The following is a 21,400-nucleotide window of genomic DNA, read 5'->3' on the forward strand; positions in this document are numbered from 1 at the left end:
AACTGCAAAAAAATAAAAAACTTGCAACTCCCATTGATAAGATTATTCGTTAATCATTAAAATAATTGGGGGGGTACGTGTTAAAAGATGGGGATTTATTGTTCCAACTACTCAGTTTTATACCCCCTTGCTCCTCCAGTTGTTTATTTATATACAATGCCATGGAATGAAATACATGGATGTTTAAAACATGGAATGAAATACATGGATGTTTAAAACTGCAACACATTTTTATTGAGTTCATGAGTGAGAAATTTATATACTGAGCAAGTGTAAAGCCACCTTTATTTGCCATTATGTAATTATTTTAGTGTGGGCCTATTTCTTTTCTTCATTGGTATAGGCGAAGGGCTGTATTTTGTCTTGTATAATGTGAAATAAAACTTATTTTACAAGGAATTGTAAATGTTTGACTCCAAAAGGTAAAAAACATATATAGGCCTAATAGGTTTGTAAAGCGTATTTAAGTATCATAAAAAGCAACACATACTGTAAGTATATTATAAAATCTTTCTACCCGTGTCAAATCAATTATCTGTGTACAGGTACATAGTGTGTATGACTCACTGAAAAGTGAATACATTGAACATAAAAGGTATTTATATTTAAACAATATTTCCAATTGTATGCCATTCTCATCATTCATGATGAACATGGACACACATATAGTATATAATATATACTGTACGTGTATATATACTATTATGTATGTAGGGAAAGGAATTCATAAATAAACAGATGGTCAGGGTTTAAAAGCACCAAAGTTTAATCCAAAAATATACAAAAATAATGTTAATATTTGCCTAAGGAAAAAGCTTCAAAGAAAACAAGACTTGGTCTAATAATAGTGTGGCTCCTATGTGGATCTTGGACTTTGTGCAGCCAGTCTGTGTCATCTACGATGTATCTGTCTATGATATAGATAAGTCGTGGGGCGACTGTGGCTCAGGAGGTAGAGCAGGTCGTCCAATGATCCATGGGTCGGCGGTTCGAATCCCGGCTCCTCCTGTCTACATGTCGAAGTGTCCTTGGGCAAGACACTGAACCCCAAATTGCTCCCGATGTGCTGGTTGGTACCTTGTATGGCTTCCGCCACAATCGGTGTATGAATGTGTGTGTGAATGGGTGAATGTAATGCACAATCTATGTAAAGCGCCTTGGATAAAGGCGCTATATAAATGCACCATTTAAAAGGTTCAATGGCCATTCACTTCAAATATAAAATAAAAGTTAAATAAATGAAGGTGGGGAGGAAAGTGTGGAGGTAATTCCTTGGTCTAACTGTCTGGCACTAGCCTGGGCAGCATTCCTTTTCAGGTTTATGATCCGGTCTGGAGCGTATGATATCGCTACGTCATGTTGTATTGTTTTGTAGTTATCAATCATCCGGAACTTCCTTTTCCCTCATAGCGATTTTTCTCAATAAAAGGAAGTTCCGGATGATATTCTTCATGCCTGATGACTACAAAACAATACTACAACATAGCGAATAGCGATATTATCCGCTCCTGACCGGTTCACTTCACACGGCAATTTTGTAACACAGACCAGGCTTTCCTCCGAGGTGGAAAGCCTGGTGACGCGAGGTTAGTCTGGCACTATGCACAAAAATTGACACTGATCAGTCTAGCAGTTTGCGAGATTAGCCCCACACAAAGACACACACACAGAGAGACCCACTTGTAGAATGCTCACCTCCTACAGAGCCCATGGCATAACAAAACTATAAATAGTCATGGTCAGCAAGAGGAAGTTGGCCTGCCAAGCTGTCTCGCCGACCATGCCCACTTTGTTCCCCCCTCACCGGACGGGGTGGCGGAATAGGCACGCTGTCCTCATTCAGAATGGGCTCAAGGGTGTCTCCTGCAGTCAGGCAGATGTTATGGAGGACAGCACATGCAGTGACGAAAGTGGGGACAAATGTGTGGGGCACATCCAGAGCCTTGAGGAGCAGGCACTTCCAGCGCCTCTTCATCATACCAAAGACTCGCCCAATAATTGAGTGAGCTTTGGCATGGTGGTGGTTAAAGTGACTTTGCCTCTCCTGCAGTGGCTCCCGATATGGAGTGAGGATGGCTACAGGACGGTCGATGCAGGGGTAGCCACCATCCCCTACAATGAAGTAACCTCGAGGAGGGTACAAAGTCTCTTTATATATCCTGCTATTCTTCAGGACTCTGGTGTGGTGGACTGAGCCAGGACACCCCACAAAGGTGTTTAGGAGCCTTCCCTCACCATCACATACTGCTTGCATCTGTATGGATAGGAAGAGCTTCCTGTTGAGGTAGACCTGGCTGCCTGGTACAGGAGGGGTCTTGATGTGAACATGGCATGCATCTATGGCACCCGCACACTTTGAGAAGGCCGAGCTGTTGGCCAACTGCTCAAAACTTTGACCAACGTGGTCAAGCTCCTGAGCAGTGGGAAGGCGAATCACCTCATGGCGTAGGGATGCAATCATCACTGTTCCTCTGTGGACCAACCTGCACAAAGTAGATTTGGGAATGTGAAAAGCGTGGGACACAGCACTGTAGGACAATCCATGTGCCAGCCAGTACACCGTTACCAAAACCATTATGTGCTTTCCCCAGCCATGTGTCCCCTCCTGTCCTGGCAGAAGCCCAATAAGGGCTTGAATGGAGGTTCTGCTCATACGGTAGTCTGAAAGGAAGTCCTGTTCCCCATTAAAGAATTGTTGAAGCACTGGCAGAGCTCTATTGACTCTAGCATATTTTCGAGGTCCTGGCAGATTGTTGCCCTATGAAAAATGACAGTGACAGTGTGATTGTTGACATTATATTAATGAATATTACAATGGCATGTTAATGTATTACTTTGCTATTTATCCAGATTTTGAATCTGACCTTATAAGTGCTAGATGTAGTCTCCATGTTAGCCCTAATGTGAAGGAAAATAAAAGCCTGGGTACTGAGGCTATGTTAGCCCTAGAATGGCTGATATTCCATAAACTGACCCAGACTCTCCTGTTTCGCCCAGGTGGACGGGTTTTGATGTTTGTTCTGTGAGGTAAGGGTTAGGCAATAGGCATACGGCAGTGTTTTTAAGGGGCGCCCTCCCATATTCAGCTATAGATTTTCGTCTTACACAAACATTAAATTCCCATTGACAATGAATGGAGAATTTACGTCATATGTGGACGAGCAAATCGTCTATTTTTGTCTTACACAAACATTAAATTCCCATTGACAATGAATGGAGAATTTACGTCATAAGCAAAGATAAGAGCGCCCCTCACTTCACACGGGTGTGATTTTCCATACATACACTGACTGCATGTGTTCCATTTACATAGCCACAGACGCAATGCATTTTCGTAGAGTGGTAAAGGGTTAATATACAGTGTACTGTACTCCCCTGCCAATCAATAATGGAATTGGAATCTGATTGGAATACACGCAATAATAATTATTCTGCCTACTACACACAGTACACATACTTACTAGTGTACATCATGTTCAGGGGATCAACGTCACATTTGTTTGACCCTTCTCCGAGTCAAACAAATGTACTTATTGATCATAAACCTGGATCTGTCTCAAAGAATAGAATATCATCCGTTCTAATCTAGGGTTAGCGAGCTGCATGTCACCAAACACAAGCTTCGGGTGTGATTATCAATGCATTTCCCTATCTACTTTTATTTTTTATTTTTAATCACATGCAATCAGATTGACACAGCCGTCTTTTAGCACAACTTGAAAGCAGATGTGATCTGTGAGCTAGGTCTACTACCTCCTGTAGCCGTAGGAGCAGGATGGCGCGACGTAGGCGCGCTCTCCTGCGCGCCGAACGCCGTTGTTCCTGCAATATCTCCTGCCATATGCCTACAACACATGCTACGGCCGCTGTTTTGACCACCTCACGAGAGAAACAGAGAGAGTACAGATGATCAGAGTTTGGAAAACGGACCATATTATTTTCTGTTGAACTGTTGATCACTGAATTCGAGCGATCCAGCTGTGTGTACTACGTCATAAGTAATTGACAACGTCCCTTCAAAATGACGCTTGTTTACGGCTCTGGGTAGGCGGAGCTATTATTTCAGGGCTCCTCTGCTTCAGAGCCTTCTCTGCTTATACTCTATGCTCCTCTGTCTTGCCCGCGTCTTTTTTCTATGGTCTTGGTCATGCCCAATAATGTTGCCCATAGTAGAGTTATATGTGTTGCACTGTCTGAATGTCTGTATTGTTGTGTTGTGTTCTACCGAAAATAGCCGATAACGTTAAAGATTAAACGTTGGCTTGGCTGCTTTGGTGGCATTAGAATACAATACAGGGGCAGACCATAAAACCAGTAAGATTGTCATGTATTTTTCTATCCAGTAGAGGGCTCTCTTCCTTCATTGCCACACAACACTTCTAGGTCAAAGTTATTAGAAAGATTGTGTTGGACCATCATTTGCCACGGTGGATCATGTACACAATATGTCGCTCTTCTTTGCTTGGTTAATATCTAACCGTTGTCTAATCTCAATAGCACTCTTAACTGCATCTGTCTGACTCTCTGCCCCATAGACCTGAGGAGGCAGCAACAGCAGGTTCTAAATGTGGGTCAAATTGGACAAAGGGAGGATCCTCATTTGAGCAAATGTGGGGAATACGTTTTTGCCATTCAAACACCACCATTCACAAATACAGAACAGAGCCCAGTAATTTATATAAATATCAGACGTTTCAATAACCACAGCACAAGCGCACAGGTGTATAGCCTACAGTAGAATCAGAGTAGAGCAAAATGGGGAACATGTGTCTTTGAGGTGGAGATTGTTTGATTGTGGACACATTCAGGACAACACAGGGCATCAATCAGGGATGTCAAAGGTATATTTTGCATTGGCCTGTGGTGGGTGATCACTGAGTAGTGTAGAGTTAACACTTTTGATAACAGTTTTGATTCTGTGCTTGTGTGGTTTAAGAACATCTTAAGAGACAGGTGTTCATACAGGTAGCCCTATGGCTTATTGAAACACAGTTTGGTTGTTTCAGGATTGGGCTTGAAAAACTATTTTCCTTCCTGACGTCCAGTCAGTCCCCATCTTCTGCACTGGCACAACAGTCTCGAATCTCACTCTACCACCTCACCTACGGATGGCTGCAATTCGAAACTGGCCCCCGTAAAATCTGAACCCCCCCCCCCCCCTATTTCCCTCACTGTATATGTTTCTTTTCCCTTTTTACCTCCATTATGATGAATTCCTGTTCTGTTCTTTGTCTATATAGAAGTGTCTATTTGTACGTCTCTAAATGTTTTGATGAATTGAACATGGTGGACCCTCTTGTAAACAAGTGTAATGCTTAATTGGGTAGTCCACTCAGTTAACAGCCTTTGTATTGAGTTTGTGCTTGAAATGTACTGTAATTCTGCAAACTGTTAATAAATATTTCAATCAATTCAATGAATGATTTACCGTTACCGGTACACATTTTCATTCCTGCTTGTTGACTAAATGCTATCGGTAGTTGTGTTATTTTAGATAGATGTTATTTACATATTTCAAAGTGTTGTTGACATCCCTGCTGAAAATGAAAATAAAATGCACTCTCGTACGAGCACTGCAGCTTTACCAAGTTGGTCTGGTCAACCAGTTCACAACCAGCTTGACCAGCTCAGAATATAAGCTAGTTGTTCCAGAAAGGATATGTTCGGATAACTGATAACTCACTACTGTAAAGTTTAGTCTACTTTCTTTAGCGCTCTATACTTAATAATACCTGCTCCTCAATCTCACCTGCCTTAGCACAACTCAGGCCTTAATTGCCATTAAGTTACATGACATCTCTGTTGTAAGTTTTGTAACCTGGGTCACTTGAATACTCAGAAGCATCTCTCACAGTTTAGTAGTTTACTATGAACACCTGCAAAACCAAAGACCTAATTAAACCCTGTACACTCAAGACACGCTCCATATATGGCCAGACCTCATCTGTCAAACCCTGTACACTCAAGACACTGGCCCCGCTGCCACCCTTAGATCTCCATATATGGAGCTGACCTGTTCTGACATTCCATATGTTGATCTGACCTCATCACACCCTGTACACTCAAGACACGCTCCATATATGGCCAGTACAGAATTAATTCCATATGTTGATCTGACCCCCCCATGCCAAAGCGCCAGCGCTCGCCCAGCAGTCTGCTGTCACCCAGGCGGTTGCGCCCGTCTTATACTGGAACAATTCTAGCTGGCCATCACAAGTCTACGTAGGCTACCCCTGCCCAACCACCACACAGTGTGTATTTTCCAGGGACGCATAATTACATGCCATTCACATGTGCTTGCCTTGTGCGCTCCTTTCACTGCAGCAGTTGCCCCACCCCCTTCATGCATGTATAGGCTGGCCCATGCAGCTTCCTCCTATATAGTTTGCACTGTGTGAACATTGTGTGCTTATCCACTCCACAGGCTTCAGCGTGCCCCAAACTGCTCCAAAAAAGCTCGGTTGCAGGTAAGCACAATCTACACACATTTTCAATGTATAATTCTGTGCATAATTCAGTTTAGGGAAGAGATGTTCAATGTTTCAAAAAGTGGTTTGTAGCGCTTTGGTGAATTTGTTTACATGACACACAGACAATGCGTTCTGATATTTTGCTTTTGTTTAATGGGCACAGCAAACTTGCACTAAATGCTGTAGTCAAGTGTAACATGTACAGAGTAATCTCTCATTTTTAATTTGCAATATAAATCAACAATGAACAATTGCCTCGTCCGTCAATTTCATCTGCTGTAACATCACTGTTGTGGAATTCATGGAGTAGCTGAGCTCAAACAATTTTTAACTTTTAAAGCTCTTTTACGGGTCATATGTTTGCTTTTGCTTTTCAGAAGTCAAAACATTGCAGTAGTGACTTGTAGATGTATCGCTTGATTATTTGGAAACTTAAGACTTTGAGCGTTTATTTTGAGCAATGTAGCTCAATGTATGCTAATTAATTGTAGTTCAATTATATGATTTGATTTTATCAAAGGCATTTATCAAATCAAATTGTATGCTGGTCGACATGATATGTGTGTGTAGTGTACTGGATTATGTAGGCGAAAAGTGAGTTATATTTAGAATTTATTTAATTATGTATTTTTTATTATTTTATCTACATGCGCATATAAATAGAAATAGTTTGGCATACAATGTAGCCTACTATACTTGTGTAATATGATGCTACATTGGCTTATTACGTTATTTGCACTTATTTTGAGTGTATGTATACTTCTCAACCTGGGTGAAAATCATCTGTACATTTTGTACAAACCGCTGCAGTTAAAGGACCACTGCACCACTTTTAAACCTACCTTCATATAATTGGTCCTCACTAATGTTCATGATAAAATGCCACAATTTTTTTTCCTACTCTGTCTGTGTCTCATATGGGCTGTGGGCAGTTCAGAAACCTGTCCACCAGACAGGAATCCAAGCTAATAGAAACTGCAGGCTTTCTATTCCTGAAAAGTTGCAATGTGAAAATGGAAGCCATCGATAATAAAAATCTAAATATCTTTTGAAAAAAATCTTGTTAAAAAAAATCTGCCTATCGATGATGTCACTGGTTACAGGTTTCTAAACTGCCCACAGCCCTCCTATGAGACACAGACTGAGTAGGGAAAAAAGTGGTATTTTATCATGAACATTAGTGTTAAAGTGATGAAGTGGTCCTTTAAGATAACAGCTGACCATTGTCTGCAGGGATTCTATTGGTAGAGCTGGTTGTGGAGTTAAAGTAAAATTGTAGCTTTTTGTTGAAAGATTAGCAGTGACTGAAATGGGTTGATGGTAACTGTAATTTAGTTCCTGCAGTGCAATACATTCAGACAAATGGAACCATTATAGCAGCATTTTCTAGGCACTCTCTCATGGGTCACATTTTGTTAATTTAAATGTGTGGCAGTGTCAACTCAGAAGGAAGTATTGGTGCTCAGCTCCACGGCTATAGAGGTGGTGTTGTTATCAAAGGTTGATCTGGTGCTTCAATCCAGCTCATTTCATTAATAATAATGTTAATCACTCACATTTTCTCTTGTTGATATTTCTCCTTTGACTGACTATTTTTTGCACTTTTGACTGAAAAGGATCTTTCTAGAGATTAGTGTAGTAACATGCACACCTGTACATGTCTCGTGCTGAAAACAAATTGTACCTGGGCTTGTCCACAAAACATCTAAACAGATGTTATGCACACCCCTTATGTGTATGACATGTGCATGACTGATGGTATGCATGCATAGCACCTTCCTGGACTGTATATGACTACATTTAGCACTTGGGACTGTTTGAATTGTAAATAGAGGTTTACTAAGTTAAACGTTTAGATTGGCGATGAATGCAAATGCCCTCGCTATTCTTGTGATTTATTTCCCCCTGCAATCATTGCAGGCATCCTTCTTTTCTTCTTTTATATGTGACCTCTGCCCATGAGGAATCAATCAGAAAGCAAAGCAAAGTTCTTTGTTTACCCAGGGTGACTGGACTAAGCTCGAGATGCTTGTTTACAGCCAGACCCTGCTCATAGAACATTTCATGGTAGGCGTTCAATGCCTTGCTCAAGGGCACTTCAGCGGTGGTAATTTTAACGTGCCGGTCCGGGGATTCGAACTGGCGACCTTCCGATAACAAGACCGCTCCGCAAACCGTTCGGCCACCGCTGCCCCAATTATATCACATATATCACAATTATATCTTCATCACGTGAGCAAATCACAATAGCTGAAATGAAACCACTCTTGATCTCAAGCAGAGACGCCTTGCATGTGCATGTGCATGTGCAGTAGTATGAGGAAACCATGGAAACAGCTGCACGTGTTCATGCTATGGTCATGTGTGAAGAGGAGGAGGGTCTTAGTCTGCCTGGCTGGGGAAGGGTTGCACAGCTCCACTGTCAATCAAGGTCAAGGGTGACGTAATCTTTACTCTGCTGTCTGCTCACTGTGATGCAATCGGATGATATAGATTTACCATAGTAGCTGCTGATGCTTCTGTTCTCTTCTCCTGGCATTGTTCCCAACTGAGCTCTCATTCTGTTGAGACTACTTCTCTGTTTTGGTTTGATTTGGGTTGAGAGTGACAGTGAGGAGGTGGGATTAACAGAGGAAACCTAAAGGGGTTTCATTGGCTGTGAGCACTAGGACAATGTGATATGTATTTTTATTAGCCTGCATGGTGCAGAATTTAATATGACTGTAATCCATATTGATTTTATTTTATTTTTCAATTTCTGGGGGATTGTGAATTTTGTGTCAGTCTCCAGCCCAAGCCCTGTCTGTGTTTTCACGGGCATTCTGTTCAGTGTCTGCTGGTCTGAAAGCGAGGCTTAGTGCGTTGTTTTTGCTGGCTTCCGTTTCATCCACAGTTTGGAACATGAAAAGGACGGACAAAATGCCTTTGTGTTCCAAGAGAACTGTGTCCTATGTTGAACTTGTCACTGATCAGAGACTCACTTCATCTCAAAGTCGAGCTTGAGGTATTAGGATTTCAAAATTTAGCTCTTGAAATATGAGCTCCACCTTCCTTCAGAAAGTAAATGCCAGACAGCTGAGTGATGACTGCATATGTTTGCTACATGTGTGCGTGAGCATGGCTTCCTTCAAGGCCATTTATTTTGTTGAGTGTGTTCCCAATGTTTGGGAATGTGCTCACTGCTCAAGCCACACCAAGTCAGTAACACCCTTGATGCCTTAGTATATCTGCATAGTTTACACATGATTCACCTAGGTCCATGCCCAACATGAGAGTATCTGTAAATTAATCCAGAAGCTTATTATTTATTGTTGTTGTAATGATGGGCAATAGGCATATGCTATCATGATGATAGGCAATGAAAAGAGTGTGAGCCATTGACGTAGATTCTGCCAGCAGAGGGAGGTAAAACATCTTGTTAAACTAATGTTCAGTTGAACATTTGCCCTTTTTATATTAACTTTAATGGCAATCATGTTCTTCTGTCATAAGCTCTCATAATGCAACTGAAACTGCATTAAAATACTTGAAAGGCCTCTTCATTGTTACATACCGGTAATCGGAGGAAGATCAGTTGATCTGTATTTAGCCTTGTTTTTCAAAGTTGCTAGCAATTTATATTGGTATGCATGTCCTAACCCTACCCCCATGTCTACAAAGTGTTGATTTAATCACCTAATCGGATTGTTGACTACCTAAGACTTAGGTAGTCAACAATCCACTTAGGTCCTAAGTGGTCATCTTGTTTGAAGGTAATTTATAAAGCCCTCTATTACAAGAAGATTAAATTCCATTGGATTGGTCTTTGCTGTGTGTTTGAGTGCTATAAACAATAATTAACACTTACTTTTCACTTCCTTGTTTGCGGCCGACAAATCTGGCTATTATCTCTGAATCTACGTCGCTGTCCATGGATTTTCATCAGAACGGTGATGTTTTGTCCTAATTTCTGACTTCAGCAAGCATCTCGTTTGGAATATCAACACTTCTAAAGAGAGATCAGACTTATAGAGCGTCGCAGCCCTGCCCCCTTTCATGACGACGAGAGCCCAGGAAGAGAATTCCCCATTAATTTTCCCCATAGACTTTTCAAAAAGTATTTATTTGAAGACGTTTACGCCACGGAGTTGGCTTTACTCAGCAAATCACTGACAAATCATGACGATAAACACAATGTTTCGGGCCGATCAAATAATTAGTAAGAAGGAAAACAAACCCTGCCTTTTTCCCCCCCTTCTTTCTAATTATTTGATCGGCCCAAAACATTGTTCATTGTCATGATTTGTCACGAGCCGAGTTGACTGTGTCCGGGCTGCGACGCTCTATCAGTCTGATCTCTCTTTAGAAGTGTTGATATTCCAAACTAGATGCTTGCTGAAGTCATACATTTTGAAAAGTCTATGGGGAAAATGAACAGGAAATTCTTCTCCGGGCCTCTCGTCAGGGGTGGGACTGCGACGCTCTATTAGCGCAAATTAGTAATGGAACATTTCACTTACCAGGAAGTAAGTTTTCAGAGAGAAATCTCCCTCATCTGCTGGGCTTTTGAAAAAGTCTGGGGCATAAACAGTAATAATACACGGTAAAATGGAACAATAATGAAATAACAGAAGAATAGAACAACAGATCAATCATAAATGAAGATGAAGAGTTGTACCTTCTCACATATTTAGAGATGATGAGTATGCAACTATGCATGCAGTATTGCTAAATTAAGCAGGATTAGTAAATGTATTGTTAATAATACCTGCTGATGCAGTCAACTGCTGTCACTGCATGTGATAGAAAATAAATTGTGAGAACATGTTTATTTCTAGGACAGGAATAATACCAGACGGTCCATCTCCCTTAAGAGCTCCTCTCACCTTCCCTTGAGCAATAAAACGTCCCTAAAACCTCCAACTGATCTCAGATGTTCAGGAGCTGTCATAACTGAATGGGGTGTAGATGCCATCTGGGAAACAGAACGCCTGAGTGTCCCTGAGCAAGACACTTAACCCTAACTATCTTCAATCAGATCAATCAAAAAGCTATCCCTGTGTCTGCCAGCTTTGTCAACATGGTTGATAAGGGATGGTGAGGAGACAATGCAAAGAGCAAATGGGGAGGCCAGAACATTCCAGGGGAGACCTTTGCTAATCTTGCAGGGGAAATTCAGCTTCACCCATCTGATGGCTGCTCAGATGGTGATGTTGAACACTTGGGTGGACATTTTAACACTGACATGCTTAGTTTGCATACGGTATGTGGCATGTGCTGGCTGGGAGGTGAACCAGTGGCCTTCTGATTACCAGATGGCATCTACCCTCTCAGCTACTGTACGTCTGCCCCGCATATTGGCATTTTCACATTTCCCTCGCAAAGTAGCAAACCTCATGCTAAAATAAATGTCAGGTTTTAGTTGGACAGAGAAAGAACTTTGGATATTGCATTATTCATTCAAAGATCAAAAACATTGCTAAATTAAGCTGCCATTGTTTTTAGTAAATGTATTGGTTAGTTCTACTACTGATGCAGTCCACTGCTGTAATATGTGATAAAAAATAAATCTACACAAGGTGAAAACTAGAAGAGGAAATGTACAGAAAACTCCATCTCCCTTAAGAGTTTTGATTGATTGATTGAAGAATTTATTAACAGTTTGCAGAATTACAGTACATTTCAAGCACAAACTCAATACAAAGGCTGTTAACTGTGAGTGGACGACCCAATTAAGCATTACACTTGTTTCCAATAGGGTCCACCATGTTCAGATCATCAAAACATTTAGAGACGTACAAATAGACACTTCTATAGACAGAACAGGAATTCATCATAAAGGAGGTAAAAAGGGAAAAGAAACATATACAGTGAGGGGGGGAAAAAGGGGTGGGCGGTGGGGGGGATTCACGTTCAGCTCCGTTAATTTGTTTGTTTTCCTTGGAGGAGCTGCGTTGGGTCCCCAAGTCGGCTCCGTGGCCGTACCTTGAGTTGGCTGTGTGGCCGTGACCATCTCTTGTGTTGTCCTTGTGTTGGGTCCCCAAGTCGGCTCAGTGGCCATACCTTGAGTTGGCTGTGTGGCCGCGACTGTCTCTTGTGTTGTCCTTGCGTTCGTGTTTGAGGGATTCCGAATTTACAGGGGCCAGTTTCGAATTGCAGCCGTCCGTAGGTGCCCTTTGAGAGCGGTTTTGAAAGAGTCAAGGGATTCGCATGTCTTAATGACAGTTGGTAGAGCTCCTCTCGCCTTCCCTTGAGCAACCAACAACAGTCTATAGAATAACGAAAGGTCCCTGCTTTGCTTCCCAGCCATTGTTTCAATGTGTCCCTAAGCAAGACACTTAACAACCTAACAACTGCCCCCTAACAATCGGATCAATCAAAATACTCTCCCTGTGTCTGCCAGCTTTGTCAACATGGGTTGCATTCCACAGCGGGGGGCTACAAGATAAGGGATAGTGAGGAAGAGCAAATGGGGAGGCCATAACATTCCAGACCTTTGTTAATCTTTCAAGATAAATTCAGCTTCACCCACCTGCTCAGATGGTAATGATGAGCACCCAGGTGGACACTTTAACACGTAGACATGCATACGATATGTGCAGGCTGGGAGGTGAACCAGTGGCCTTCTGATTACCAGGTGGCATCTACGCCCTCAGCTATTGTACAGTCACCTATAATGTTGTGTAGCATGTGTTCTCTAATATAGGAAATCATGCCTATTGGCATTTTCACATTTCCCTTGCATACCTGATGGTAAAATAAAGGTCAGAGAGAGAATGTTGAAAATTGCATTATTCATCGAAATATAAAAACACAGTTTGTTGGGAGAATCTGCAACTCTGCAGTCGAAGGATTATATAACACCAAACCATGCTATGAAATCCCAAATCCACCACCAAAACACTAATTACTATTGTTAGTAAAGCTCATTGTTCTCAGGCCTTTCAATAGCATGTGTGCACAGGGATAGGTCTGAGCTGTTGCATTCGTTTATCCTTGTTTCTGGCATGCATTCATTTAGGCATGCACATTACTAATTTACTGACCTAATTTGTTTCATTTAAAATTTTACACCCTCCTTACCATGTGTTGACTGGAGCGAATTTCTAATGATCATTCCATGTCATGGAAGGTTTTGTGTTTTGAGAAAGCAACCCAGTGACGAGTGGTGTATTTGGATAGCTATGTGTATTTGACAGTGGGCGTGTACATTGAGAAAGCCTGCAAATCTGATTGGGCGAGAGAGCAGGGCTGTATAAAGGGCGGAGTTCAGTGTTGAATATCTCAGTACTTGATCTTCATCACTCTGGTGGGCAGGGCATTTTGGTTTGGCTGTGGAGTAGAGAGTTTGGCTGGTCACATGAAACCATCAGTTTTATCATCAGCAAACTTTTTGGAAGGCGAAGATCCTGCAGCAATCCTGCAGCAATTGGCCTATTACTTTTCCACATGTGAGATCAACTTTCTACCCAGGAGCAACTTTTAAACTGGATTACTTTTTTGTTGTTGCTTCCTGTAAACAAAGGGATCTTTTTGCAACCAGGTTGGCAGAGCAATCCCTCCTCACATGATTTACCTTCCCATTCCCTCCACATACCTCTCTCTGTACCCTTGATTTGTTTTGTCAGACACACCAAATCTATAAGCTTACAACGCGTCACAGCGTGACACGTAGTAGTGAGCTTGTGGATCTGCTATTTTCTGTATGCGATACCAGTGCAAATCTAAGTATAACTGGACTTGAACTGATGCAGCCCATATTGTTTGGTCTTGGGAGCTCGAATCTTGAAGCTTGTCCCTTCCATGTCCATGTTTGGTCCCATCTACCTGACATGCTACCTTCACGGTCAAGCTACACCAGGCTTTTCTTGCGCGGCCCGCGCGTGTGTTTTTTAAAAATAGGACTGGACCTAAATTCAACGCACGCGTTTAGGGTAAACGCGTGCGTTTTGTGCGTGAAAAGCCTGGTGTAGCACTAGCTTGGCCGTTAACCAGATGGTTGAAAGAACAGAGGCAATCCGATTTGAACTATTAACAGAAAACGTGGATCGCAGCGTGTTGAGCACATTTACTCTTAATTGTGTTTTTTCGCATGGCAACTAAACACCCTCGTTAAGGGGATTATCTCTGGTGATTGACCAAATTTGTCATTTTCCTGCTTCATGACGCAGCATGAATAGAGTTACTGTGTCTCTAGTCAGACAGAACTAGTTCAGACATGGAAATGTAATAAAGGGAGACATTCTTAGCAGTAGGGGGTGGACCAAAACATGCCAAGTACATCACATCAAAAATTTAGTCCAGAACAGATGTACGAGTTCTGTAACTTCCGTTATTGGCATTAACGGATATGAACTGGGCAGGGCGATGATCAAATTGGCCTTGACTGCTATGCAGGGACATTGTTCTGTTTGTGCTATAGCTTCAGGCTAGAGGTGTTCCTTCCTTATGCAGATGCTGGTCTTCATTTGCAAGCAAATGCTTTTAGCTTGTTTTCCATTTTCTGAGAGACATACTGTTGTATCTTTCACAAAGTTTCAGTTTATAAGTTTTGATTTACAACAGGCTAGTCAGCGGTGTAGTTACAGTATGTCTCATTCAAAACGGGATGGGAACTGTGCTTAAGTTGTGACATTAATCTTTCACTTCCAGGCATTTTGAATGCCACCTCTCATAGAAATTACATTTCCATTCAACTTTATTTTTATGTTCCTGATCAGTGATCACATGCAGTTAATCATTTTAACGCCCCCCCCTCTCTCTCTCTGCAGGTGTGGAACTGCTCCAACAGACGATCTGATCAGTCTTTCCCAGATCTCTGCACCACCACAGACAAACATGATCATCAGACTAGGCAGACTGACACCTGGATATTTCCGTCTCCTTCAGGTACTGTTGACACCATGACTTTGGTTACATTCTAGGGCAACTGTGAACTTAAATCAGTAGTGTCGCACAGGTCCAGTTCAACCTTAGTTGGTTCGGGAATGGTGGAATGCTTGCACAACAATCGACTGGATGAGACCTGGAAGGGTAACAGGGCATTGTTTCTGATGGTAAAATAGTATATAAAACATGTATTATCAGAATTTCTGCATGTAACCCCAACTCATAAACGTGTCTGTCTTAGATCCTGAGGTTTCTTTTTTGCCCTACAATGCTCTCTCTCTGATAACTTTTTTTTTACATTTGCATGGACTTTTGACTGGAAGACTACCTGGAGTAGTTTGCATAGCTGCTTGTTGTCCCTGCAAAGAAAAACATTTTCTTTCTGCTACTTGCCTGACACTGCAAATTGTGTGATTGACATTGGCAACATATTGTAGTATTACTAATCTGTCAGAGATTAGCATTGTCTTCACTCCTCGGATACAGTATAGTTGTAGGATGTGCTTTGAGGCCATGACGCCCTTCTTTGAGCCCCCTCCAACAGTGACACACAATGCGCTTTCATCACCAAGCTAGTTATATGATTAGTTTTGAAGCCAATCATAATGATGTCATTTCCCCTCTGTTTAATCTACTGTCATGATGTGCGATCATACTCCTTGCATGTTCTTGTTTTTGTTAGTGTTATTCGTACTAATTGGAAGACAAAGGTTGCCTGTGAGCTTCTAAAGCATGTTGTGGATGTGGACTCAAATGCCCAACAGACCATAGATAATTGAGTTATGCAAAATTGTATACACTGGCTCTTCTATTGTAGATTCTGACTTCTAAAAGCTATAAATACCAAGGACTTTATCTCAAATATATATATTTTTTTACTTGTGGCTCTTGCTTTCGGACCTATATGAAAAACTAATATTTAGAGGTGGCTATCCCCAGATGCCTGAGAACAAAATACTTCAGTCTCACTGACCAAGCTCGATCATGGAAGGCAATGAGGGAGCTTATCGGCTCAATATTGTTTTCGCTCCTCTCATTTTGTACAAGGAACCTTGTGCCCTTTTTGCTTAAAATCATTTTTCAGTATAGTATTTACTTAAAGGAAGAAGCTTCTTGGCATGAATCGGTTTATGTAAATGGCTGTTTGTATCATACCTTTTGTCTTAATCATCTTTTATTTAGAACAGTTCAGTATTTCTACTGTTGGCATAACCAGTGCCCTTTTATGCTCCTATCTCCACAGAGACAAGTGTCTGGTGAGGTGCAAACCCATCCACAAGACCGTGCGGTCCACCAGATAGCCATGATGCTGGCCATCATGGGCCTAAGCCTGTCCTACTACAGTGCCAAACAGATGATGGAGAAGGTGCCTTCTCTGCCTTCAGGTCCCTGAGGAGATGCCTGCTGCTCCGGTCAGCTTTGAACCCGGAGAAAACATGATGAGCCAATGGGAAGTGGAGGAAGTAGAGTGGAGATGTTCTCGGATCAGGACATTTTTCCTCACCTCACAGTCATATTCAAACTCGGACACTGAATTTACTGGGATCCATCACTGATCATTCATTGAGAGTTTGGGGCTGCTGCTAGGGTTATGTAGTCATATTCTTTTGATGCCAGGATCTTGATGAGGTTTTATGGTGTTTGCTCACTCAAGGTGTTGGTGTCATGATATATGGCTGGCTAGTTTGTGGTCTATCCAGCTGCCAACAGTCAGGCTGGGGCTGGACATTATTTTTTGCAAAGGTACATGTCTGCAAGAACATTGTTTCTGAGCTCTGTTTATGGGGAAGAGCTTATAGTATGCTTAAGTAACTGTGAATCTAGTTGTTCCTTTTAAAAGGATGCTTTTGGACATCAAATAATTATATATTTGATGCCCTTAAATTGAAGACTCCTTGCGTTTGAAATGTACCTGGTATTAAAGTCAAGTCCGGCCCAGAGCATGAGGGCGAAGATGAACACACAATTCTTAGGTTTTTGGAATTTCTTTAGTTTTTTTTCAATGAAAACCCCTGCAGAGCCTTGTGAACTGAGGCTGAGCTGTATACATGGGGTTAATATGTACACATGTTCAATATAGTCTTTTTTTTGTTGTCTCAAGATAATAGTTTTAATATGCGCACAGTAAAGGTGAAATAAGTTTTGTTTGAATATTTTAAGGACCCTGCTGAAGCAGGTCAGAAAAGGGATAATCGTACTCACTACATTTAAAAAATGTTTTTCTGTGCGTTCTGTGTTTAATCTATGCATTGTTTAAAGACCTGGCTTTCTGTACTAAATGTTAATACAAAAAACAACTTCTGAATGTTACATGAGTGTGCAGCTTTTTAATTTGAGCAGCATTCATGGAAAGTCATGCGTTTTAATGATAGATGAATGTACTGTTTCTTTTTCCTTTTTTGTAAGATTGAATAAAGCTGTGACAATTTGGAACAAGATGTACATAACCTAGTAGTAATTTAACTGAGTAAATAAGGTATTAGGTGGTAGGTGAAACTGTTGCAGCTAATCTAGTTGGATCAATACATTATTGGCAATGGAACCTGGTGGTTTGTAGCCACTAACTATCAAATGGTTTGTGGTGTCGACAGGATTGTGACGTCTGCACACAACAGGAAGTGGACAGGCTGCCTCGTGGCAGCTGTCTTTCCTCTAACTGGCATTGAGGCCTGTCTCTGCCATTATGCCCCTAAACTCTGGTGGCACACAGTCGATTAGTAGTGAATTGGAAACCATTTAACTGATGTAAAGGTATTTGGAGGGATGTGAATCTGCTGTTTTGTTTGACTGTTCCTCTCACAAAGCTCTCTTGAGAGCTACAGTTGCTTGTGGGAAGCTGGGTCGTTGAGTATACAGTACATTGTTCCAGTCAGGATAACGGCCATCTTGACACCCCTCCTGATCTCTCCCTTGTTATCTTTGTAGCATTATCTATAGCTTGGGAAGCTATATGTGCTTTAGGGCCAGTATCTAAACAAGGACAAAAGGGAATGTGAACTGCTGGTGCGGAGAGCAACTGCTGACAAGCAGTTTTCATTCGATTGCTGTTCTGAATTGTCTGAATTGTTATTTAATTGGTTATGTTTTCCAATTAATGTTGCTCTCTTGCACAATAGTAATTCATTCCTTATTGACCTGTTAATGGAAACATGAGGGTGATTGAATGAAATGAGGAATTCCAAATATATTTGTAGGCTGTAAGGATGTTTAAAAGGTGTCAATGCTCTTGCATTATCATGTGGTTATCTGTTGGTTAACCTGCCTACTTTTAGGTCAGGTGTATGTATGAGAGGCTTATGATAAGAAGGTACAGTAAGTGTCATATGGAATTGCTTTCATGTTTAGTGTTAATATCTTATATCGTCAAGAGTCGGCATCTCCCTGAATAGAATATTGTCACAAACTTAATTTGTGGCAAAACGGCCTTGATTAGAAGGCAGATTTGAGCATTTGCTCCTGCACATTTCCCCTTTATGTAAGGCTAGAGAAGGACGCCTGCTCACTCACTGGTAGATGTGATGCCCTATGACAGGCAAAGACCCCGTTGGACGCCACGTGCCCCGCCGTCTGTGGCCCAAGCTCCTCCCCTCCACCCCTCCCCTGCGCTCCGCCTTGCGCGTCACTGGGCAAAAAGACAACTTTGGTGTCTCCGTAATGTTAACCAAGGACACGACCACAAATGAAAAACGCTCATTGGCTAACCGGTGATGCGTCACCCAATTCGGCAAAATTCTGCACTGCAGAGACAAAGGGATGGGGATCTGGTTGGTGGGGGATTTTGCCAGTGTGTGAAGGGGGAAGTAGAGGCTGGGTGCAAGGGAAGGCTTTCACTGTCCACTTTGTTTTTGTCCAACATGTCCAACCATAACATTTTTACTTTTAAGTGGCCTTGCCCTTAATCATTTATGGCATGTACTAGGTTGTTATTAGTGGTGTGCGTGAAGCTACTGTCAAATTTAGATTGTTCTCCAAGGATAATTTAATATATTATGTTTTAAGAACAAGATTATATTACCCAAAACAAAGCGTGTGAATGTATTTCTTACTGTATATCAGATTTGCTCTTGTATTTGTATTCTAATGAGATTTTGTGAATAATGAAGGGAAACTATGTTGCTATCCATGTGATTGTTAAGTTTTTGTACCGCCAACACTGTGAAACCTCCACGAGGGGGTCTACCGGCCTTGCCCATGGGCCTGTACAGCAGCTTATGAAGTAGCATGCTGTTAGCACAGACTCAGTGGCATCTTTCTACAAGCATGCACCCCTTCACCTTCAGCTCTACACCCATTCTCATGGGTGTTGTGTTTAAGTAAATGCTGTATAATTACTACAGTACTACTATATTCAGTAAATGCTGGCATGGCTTATGGGGTGTCATTGTGGGACCAGCTCCATGTCCCAAGATGATGATGCTGTTGTGTTGCTGCTTCATATTCTAAATAAAGGACATTAAATCAGCTTTTTGCATCTGTCATCATTGCCTCTTTATCCATGGGAATATTGCTGAAAATATGGGAGTACATTCACAATACAGAATGAATGTATCATTCTTCTGAAACATGTTAACATTTTTCAAGTTCTGTACAGGGTCAAGGATTTAACTCAAAGATGAGACTTGAGGAAAGACTTATTTTGACATTGCTATCTTCACAAAGACACTAGACTAGGGGTAGACAACCTTAGGCACAGGTGATGATCACTGGCATAAGTGTGGAAGAGAGGATTTTTCTTTTATAATAACTATTTTTAATGTAGTCTACTAAATGATGTCACCTCACATCTGTATGCAAATTACATCCTCCACATAATTATTCTACATTCATTCAAACTCTGAACTCTGACTGCAGGTTGGTCTGGGAGATAAGTGGGTTATTGCGTGTCAAAGGATCATTCCCTGATAATAAAATATGGTTATGTATATGTATGGGAAATTAAAATCTGGGACAGTTGATTGTGGTAAACCTTAACTGCCCTCAGAAATACATCTTTAAACTTAATTTCATGTAGTGTGTAAACTACAGTATATAGTCCTTTATATCTCCAAAGATCACAAACCCAGACAGTCGGGAACACGTGCTTGGCAGTGTGCCGGATGGAGGTTGCAACTGGGTCATTCCGCTCACGGGGATGCTACTGTTTTCATCTGCTCAGCTGTCTAGAGAGAACAGAGTGAACCTGCTGCAAGACCATCTTTAAAATGTACACTTTCATGAATGACATTCAAAATATAATGTTTTGGTATTATACACGGCAGAAAATCCTCAGTGTTGTTTTATCCAGTTTCATCTCAGAGTGAGTCCAGGACCATTTTGTTCCATTTATGCATTCTCTGAATTAAATTTACAGTGTTGATGTTACTGTGTTTATCCAAACTACACCTAAAGTTGTCAAAACTGGAATAAGGTTTTGCTGTCATGTCTATCTGAACGTGGTTGGAGATGTAGGCCATTATGTACTGTCTAATCTCCCTCTGGTTTTTCTATCGACATCTCCCCATGGCTCCCTTTTTAGTAGGATTTCCAGAAAAGCTGCTTATCTGTGGAGTCAAAGGTTGCTTGCCTGTTTGTCTATTTGTGGGCTGTAAAGTTATTTTCCAGTTTATGGTCACTTTTTGCTTTATCATATTTGCTAGCAGATGATGACACGTGCCTAACACAGTCAGACATGTGCCTACTGCCTAAAGTTATCTTTGCCCAGGGCAAATTCCTCAGTAAGTGAAAGATAGGATCACAAAAGAACATTTTAACCTAATTCCTTCAATTCCTGTGTCAGTAGTCTCGAATCGAGACAAAATAGCAGGCCTACATTACAAGCTCACAGCCTGAGCAACATCATTATAGAATGAAGTATAAACAAGTGATGTTGATGCAGAGGAGGGTGTGCAGTCACCGGGGAGGCACTGGGGAGGCACTGGGGGGACACTGGGGAGGCACTGGGGGGACAGTGGGGGGACACTGGGCACTGGGGAGACACTGGGGGGGACACTGGGGAGGCACTGGGGAAGACTGGGGGGACACTGGGGAGACACTGGGGAGGCACTGGGGGGACACTGGGGAGG

At 41.7% G+C, this 21,400-nt stretch overlaps 1 long non-coding RNA gene across 1 annotated transcript; it reads left to right on the forward strand.

The window, feature by feature from the left end:
• The first annotated feature begins 13,751 nt into the window (after positions 1-13,751).
• On the forward strand, positions 13,752-16,607 carry LOC306925766. Its single transcript, XR_013790303.1, has 3 exons — positions 13,752-13,900; positions 15,221-15,338; positions 16,582-16,607. It is a non-coding gene; the product is annotated as an uncharacterized lncRNA (long non-coding RNA).
• Positions 16,608-21,400: the final 4,793 nt, after the last annotated feature.

Source organism: Electrona antarctica, assembly GCF_951216825.1.
Source record: "Electrona antarctica genome assembly, chromosome: 6".
NCBI lineage: Eukaryota > Metazoa > Chordata > Actinopteri > Myctophiformes > Myctophidae > Electrona > Electrona antarctica.